We start from the raw sequence: 7,097 nt of genomic DNA on the forward strand, positions 1-7,097 counted from the left end.
AAAAAAAAAAAAAAAAAGATTGCAATTTAAACTCATGGAAAGATGTAAATGTCTGTAAGAGACACTTTGCCTAACAGCGGTGCATATTTATCTGTATATACATTCACTAAAACTTTGAAATTGATTTTTATAACCTTTTGAATAATTTATAAAATAGTTTTAAATCTAGTGTAGGAATTCTGGTCATCAGAGTAATGTGAGCATTTTTCACGACCCACGTAAAATTTCTAAGCCTTAACAAAATCCCATCAAGAACCTCAACACTTGGGCCAGTTGGGCACAGAGTTTTCATGCTGAGTCATGTAAAATTGCCAATATGCTGTTTTTTTATATAAAATGATATTTATATATTATTAAGATAATAAAATGGAAACTAACTGTTATAGCAAAACCTACTATTAACTGAATGTTTTTCTTTTGTTCTCCTCTCCTTTACTGAATCGCATTATCTGCAACTAAAATAAGCCAATTTACCTTAATATTCAACTTAGTCATTCCTTTACTAGCCAAGTCTGGCTATCATTTAATAATAAAAGATAAAGAGTGCTTTTTAAGACAACACAAGCATAAACTTTCATGGCGATATTAGGGAAACTCTAAGAGAACCACAAAGTTAAGAGACAAATGAGGGACCAGTAGTTAGCGTAATGGCTATGTCACTGGACTCCCACGTAGTCGACCGTGGTTCACATCCTGGATCCAGTGGCTTAAAACTCACACCGGGCGCGTGTGTATGCGTGCCCAAGATCCCGAGAGGAGAATGGAGGAGAAGGGATTGCAGCGTGGCCATCCCCTCTTGGGGGTGATTTCTCGCTTTCTGTCTCTATGTCTCTCTCTGTCTGTCTGGCAAGCACATGCACCCTATAGCAAAAACCTCTCCAAAAAAAAAAGAGACAAATGGAAGACCTAAAGATTTTTGCAACTTATATGATAGAAACTATAACAAGAGGGATTATTAAACAAACTATACAAAGAAGTACAAATGGATAAGCAAAATTTGACAACCTGATAGAAAAATAGGGAAGTTATATAAATAGGTAAGCCACAAAAGAATAAGTATTAATGTCCAGCTTCTACAATTGTCGTAAAAAATTGTGACCATCTTACTGACTTAAGTAACACAAATTTATTATCCTATAATCTTGGAGGTTAGAAGTCTCATGTGCTTCTCAACACACTAAAACTGAGTGGCTAGCAAGCTGTTTTCTCCCTAGTTTTCCATCCTGTCAAGGTCCTGGCCATATGAGCACACACCTTGGGTATAAGTTGCTGGGGCCCAGGACTCAAGCCCTGATCAGCCATGTGGGATCTGGCTTCATCTGCATAGTGCTTAATTGTTACTCTGTGGGGCTCATCCTATTTCTCCTTTTTGTTTTAAGTCTAGAGGAATATATAAAATGGTCTACTATTAATGGATATTTATTGTAAGAAGTGGGATAAGGTTTAACTTTTGATCTATTGTGTTCTTTTATTTGTAAAATATGTCTAAAAATAACAAATATAGAGATCTTCTGGAATATATACACATAATCATCAAAGTATCTTCTGTAATTACTTAAACCAAGCATTGGTAATTTTGAGGGGCCAAATTCTACCTAATGCCACCCAATGTAAATATTATAGAAAACAGCAGTTTTTAACATGTTATCTATCTGATACCATGCCAAAGGTAGATTTTTACAACAGAGACCATATGGTCTACCAGTTTAAAATATTTATTATCTAGACCTTTTTATCCTTTTTGCTTGGATGGGATACCTCATTAGAGCTGAGGAGCGTTACCTGAGACTAGAGCCTGTCGTCTAAACATAGATGTATATGATCTACAGGATTATTTAGCATCAAGTAAACCAGGTAGCTCCTTAAAAACAGAGATGACCTAGTGCATAAATTAGAATGAGTGTGAATAAAAGTAAAAGTATAATAACATATTTGTAGTCAACCATAGACTTTCTATTTAAAGATATAAACAGAAAAGATTTCTATTTGATTCTGACTTGGAAAAGCAAGAAAATAAGTATGCCCCACTTTGTTGTACATATATTATCTCCTTTAGTTATTTTGGTTTCTATCACAGTGGTATAATTAATCTCCTAATCTTATAGCAGGAAGAACTGATGGTCTGAGAAATTAGGTGAAATTATTTGCTTTGTACATGACATAAAGACTTCCCGACTTCTTGTTACCCAAAGTGCTTTTAAAATTATATATATACACACACACATGCATATAAATATTCTTTTAAGAAGATAAAAAAAACATCCTATATAAGGATGTGGTTAAGTTCCAGTTATATATATAAATACATGTAAAATATATATATGTATATATATATATATATATATATATATATATATATATATTCTTTTCAAAAGATTAAAAAGTCCTGTATAATGATGTACTTTAGTTCCAGGAAATGGAAAACTTCTAAATCAGGTACATACCTTTTATAAGCCAAATTCTTTCTCCCTTCCTTAACTCGTAGGTGCCATTTAGAACATAATTATTTTACTCCTATAAAATTTCCCTCACTTTGAGCAATTATTTTTCTTTACGGGAGTTCTGGTCCGTATCACAGTTTTGCACAAGTGTTTTTAATATTGTCTGCATCGGTCATGAACCATTCTAAGTTTCTATCCATCATGGTCTTCTAGAATAGATACACAAATCTCTGTGTGGTCTTTTGGGCTCCAGAAGTCTTTTAGATTCTATCACAGTGAAGTTAATAGAACTTTAACTTCGATTAAAGTTCAGGCTTTAAATGCTCTATCTTCCTCCTTTACTCAGAACCCTACCACTGCTACTGTCTTCCAATTTGCCCTAATTCCAACACAAGATGACAGTCTCTTGAGAAAGAAAAAAACTCTGTCTGTTTTTTTTTTTTTTTTTTTTCTGTTCTTACAGTAAGGTTTCTAAGGTGCCAGAATAAAAGAGTTCTTTGTATTTACATGACAGTTCTTTTTCTCCTCAGGGCTTAAACATGCCATCCAAAGTTCAAATTGTGATAGGTTGCTAGTGTGCTACCTCACTGTATGGGAGTCCATCACTATCTTCTAAATGACCAAGGTTTGCAGGTAATATGGTTAATAGTGTATGTTCTTATTTCTCTTTTGATCATTTTCTTTTTGGGCCCCTTTTAACTTTTTAAAAATCTTGCTTCTGTTCCACCCAAATCTGAGAGTCATAAAATATCTGAATCCCAGCAAGAGACATGATTATAAAGTACCTTTGTAGGCTCTAGACGTGACCAAAAATTACCCTCTTATGCCTCTGAACTGAGATTAATTTTAGTTGGAAGGCAAATCAGTGAATATAGATAGATATGGTGCAAAAGAAATATTATAATTCATTCTGCCAAAATACCGTATCTCAACTTCTTGTTGAAATAGAAATATAGTACTTAAAGGGTGTGATGGCTAATTTTAAGTATCGGCTTGACTGGGCATGGTGCCTATATATTTGGAAAAGCATTATTCTGGATGCTTTTATAAGGGTGTTTTGGGATGAAATATATACTTAAATTGGTGTGCTTCAAGTCAATCAGATTGTCCTCCATGATGTGAGTGTGTCTTTTACAATGAGTTGAAGGCCTGAGCAAAACAAAAGACTGACCCCACCAGCGAGGGGGAATTCTGCAGCACACGGCATTCAGAGTCAAACTGCAACGCTGATTCTGCTCTGGGTGCTATGGACTGAATGTGTTCCCTCAAAACTTGTGTATTAGAATCCTAGTAGCCAAGATGATGTTTTTAGGAAGTAGAGTCCTTGTGGGTGATTAGGTCATGAGAGCAGAGCTCTTATAAATAGATTTTGTGCCCCAGAGTGCTCTCTCATTCCTTCTTCCACATGAGGACATCACTGAAAAGCCCTATCTGTGAACCAGGAAATGGACCCTTAGTGCACACTGAATCTGTCTTGATCTTAGACTCTCAGTGTCCAGAAGTGTGAGAAATACATTTATGTTGTATATAAGTTTCCCAGTCTGCAGTATTTTGTTATAACAGCTCCAGCAGAGTAAGGCCCTGGGCTTCTAGTCTACCTACATTTGGACTGTTCAAAATTTCTCGAGCCAATCCCTTAAAATGAATCTCTCTCTCTCTCTCTCTCTCTCTATATATATATATATATACACACACACACATACACACACACACACACATCGTATGGTTCTGTTTCTCAGTAGAATCCTTACTAGTATATATGACTCATTAAGTGGCACGTATTATCCACAAATCATGGAACATTTATGGTAGCCATACTCCAAAATGATTCTAGCTCCCAAATAGCATTCCCACCCCTGTGTAGTCTCTTCCCACTTTGTACCATCGATAGTCTGCATGATCATCCACTTATACCACCTTCTATTCCTGAAAAAAATACTTAATAAAATCATTGTTTATTGTTGTAAGCTTCCAACATTTGAGGTCATTTCTGCTTTATTTTTAAGTTTTTTAATTGTCATAGGATGCGTGTGTTTTCTTGAGAGGTACAAAAAGAGAAGAAAAGTGAGAAATCACCCACCCAGGACCAGGTGGCCATGTTGCAGTCTCTTCTCCATTCTTCCCTTGAGATTTTGGGCATGCACCCACACATGACCAGTGTGATTTTCAAGCCACTGGGTCCAGGACTAGAACCACTGTTGGTCATGTGAGATTCAGTGCCTTAACCACCATACCACCTGCTGATTCTGAGGTAATTTCTTAATAGCAATTAATAACTATAAGTGCTTATTAATATCTTACTAGAGTTACTACTTTGCATAAGGTATTATAGCAGATAGTGATAGTGCCTAATATCTGACCTCTATATCAAAAAGGAATTTATGCTGAAAATAGAAACCACTGTAGGCATTATTAAATGAGGAGGATTTAGTAGAGGGAAGTAGGTACTCAGAAACATTAGAAAACTTTCAAGTGCATGGTGAAAACCTGGCTTTCAGGGGCTACTGATTTGAGACCAGCATTGGTATAAGGAAAGCATAATCATACCTCTGTTGCTAAATGAGAAATATGGTGTGAACAAGCCACCAGCACTGTCGCTGCTGCTGCTGCTGATGCATGTGGATCGAAACACCTGGGAAGGTAGAGAATTGGCAAATGAATGTTACTGCAGGAAAAAAACAAACAAACAAACAAAAAAAAAAAACCTATATGGCTATAATACTGCTCATTGGCATAATCGAAGAGGTAAATAAATAAATGAATAAATAAAATAAATTGGCTTCTGCCTCGTTCCTACCCTGAAGTTCTACAAGTGAGTCTAATTAGAGGAATCCAATTCTCTTCTGGAATCTTCGTGGCAAGAAAGTCTGGTAACGTTTATAGCTTTCAAATTTCTTCAACTCGAAAAGAAGTAGAATGGTGGTTGAGAGCCAATTCTCACTCTTCACCCTAGTCTGCTCCCAAGAGGTTTCCAAGCTTAATGGAATGACAAGATTTACATAATGTGACAAGATTAGAGAAGGGGCATGTGCTAAACTGAGTGTTGAAGCTTAAGTTCAATAGAAGATGAGAAAAAGGGAGATTAGAGTGTGATGGAGAAAGGAATTCAGAGAAAGCTGCATGGAGGAGTTTAACCTTCAGCTGGGGCTTGAAAAGTGGGTATTTTAGGCAGGTGGATGGCCAAGAGTAAAGGTGGGATTAAGGCAGATAACACCAGGTCATTAGCCTGACTCTTGCGGAGAATAATAAATAAAGGGTGGTGATACTAATGGACTTTGAAACACGTCGAGCTTTAAAAACCAAGATAATAAAAAATACATTACATATGGATTTATATACATACACACACACATATACATGTATATGTGTGTGTGTATGTGTGTGTATATATATACACATATATACATATATATATATTGAATACCACTAACATACATTTATAAAATTACATAAAATCATAAATGTTATTGTTCTCAGCAGGTTTTTTTCTTTACCAGTTAATCTTAGATCTACTCCTAGGCTGAGCTACAGGAATAGACATGCCCACGTGTGTCTCAACAGTTTATCTCAGCTATGGTCATATTAGTGCAGTCACCATGAAAGTTTTTGCCTTCTTTTTTCCTGATTTGCACATTAGCTCCCTTATTCCAAAAGAAAATTTCCTGAACCTCTCTGTTTCCATTTGCTTCACTATTGAGGAGCTAAAATGGTCTTTATATCTTCCAAGCTACTGCTTGTATTCCTGCTTCTAAATTGATGGTTTTGTGCATCGTTATGTGAGTCTGTCTGATTTCATGTAGTACAGGCATCTAGAACTTAACTGCAGTTTTGTCTATTCACTTAGATCAGATCTTTATCCATTTCACTACTTAGAAGTAATAATAGCTACCATCTATTGAATATGTATTTCATTCCAGGAAAGATGTTAGAGACTTTCCAATATTATTTAAAATCTAAACATATGTTTTATCTCATAGATGCGAGAACTAATGATATTTATTTAACTTCAGAGCCTCTGCCTATCACAAGAATCAAAACAAAGAACATTACCTTCATATGATAGTATTTCAGACCTCACATCTTACAAAGAAGCATTGTTGTTCATTATCTCTTCTGATCCTCAGAAAAAAACCTAAGAGGCAAGAAAGGTGAGGAATTATTCCTCTTCCTTTTTTATAGATCAGAGAAGCAAATAACTTCTAAGTTGTGCGCCCTAGCAAGCTGACTTTTCAATAAACATTATGATATTTTGATAAATTCTTATATGAGGAAAAATTTTACTCTATTACATTAGATAGACACATAGATTGATAAATTGATTCATTTAGGAATTTGAAACTTAGAAAATTAAAAGTTTGGACAGCCTCCAATATCACAAATCATATGTAGTCTGCCACAGTAGGTGCTGGTAAAATATAGCTATGATAAAATTTTTTCTTATTCAATTGACTCCATCTTAATTACAGTTATGTATGATTGCCATATGCACATGAATGCTATTTTTTTTTCCATTTTCAGTAAGGGAAGCACGTCAGATATTGGCAATCTTTCTGAGTTTCTAACCAAAACTCTAATGTCTAGTGATAATCATGAATCCTTTTCAATATTGGAAGAGTAAAAAAGAACCATGATATATATATATATATATGTATATAT

Source organism: Tupaia chinensis, unplaced genomic scaffold (assembly GCF_000334495.1).
Source record: "Tupaia chinensis unplaced genomic scaffold, TupChi_1.0 Scaffold000382_1, whole genome shotgun sequence".
Classification (NCBI taxonomy): domain Eukaryota; kingdom Metazoa; phylum Chordata; class Mammalia; order Scandentia; family Tupaiidae; genus Tupaia; species Tupaia belangeri.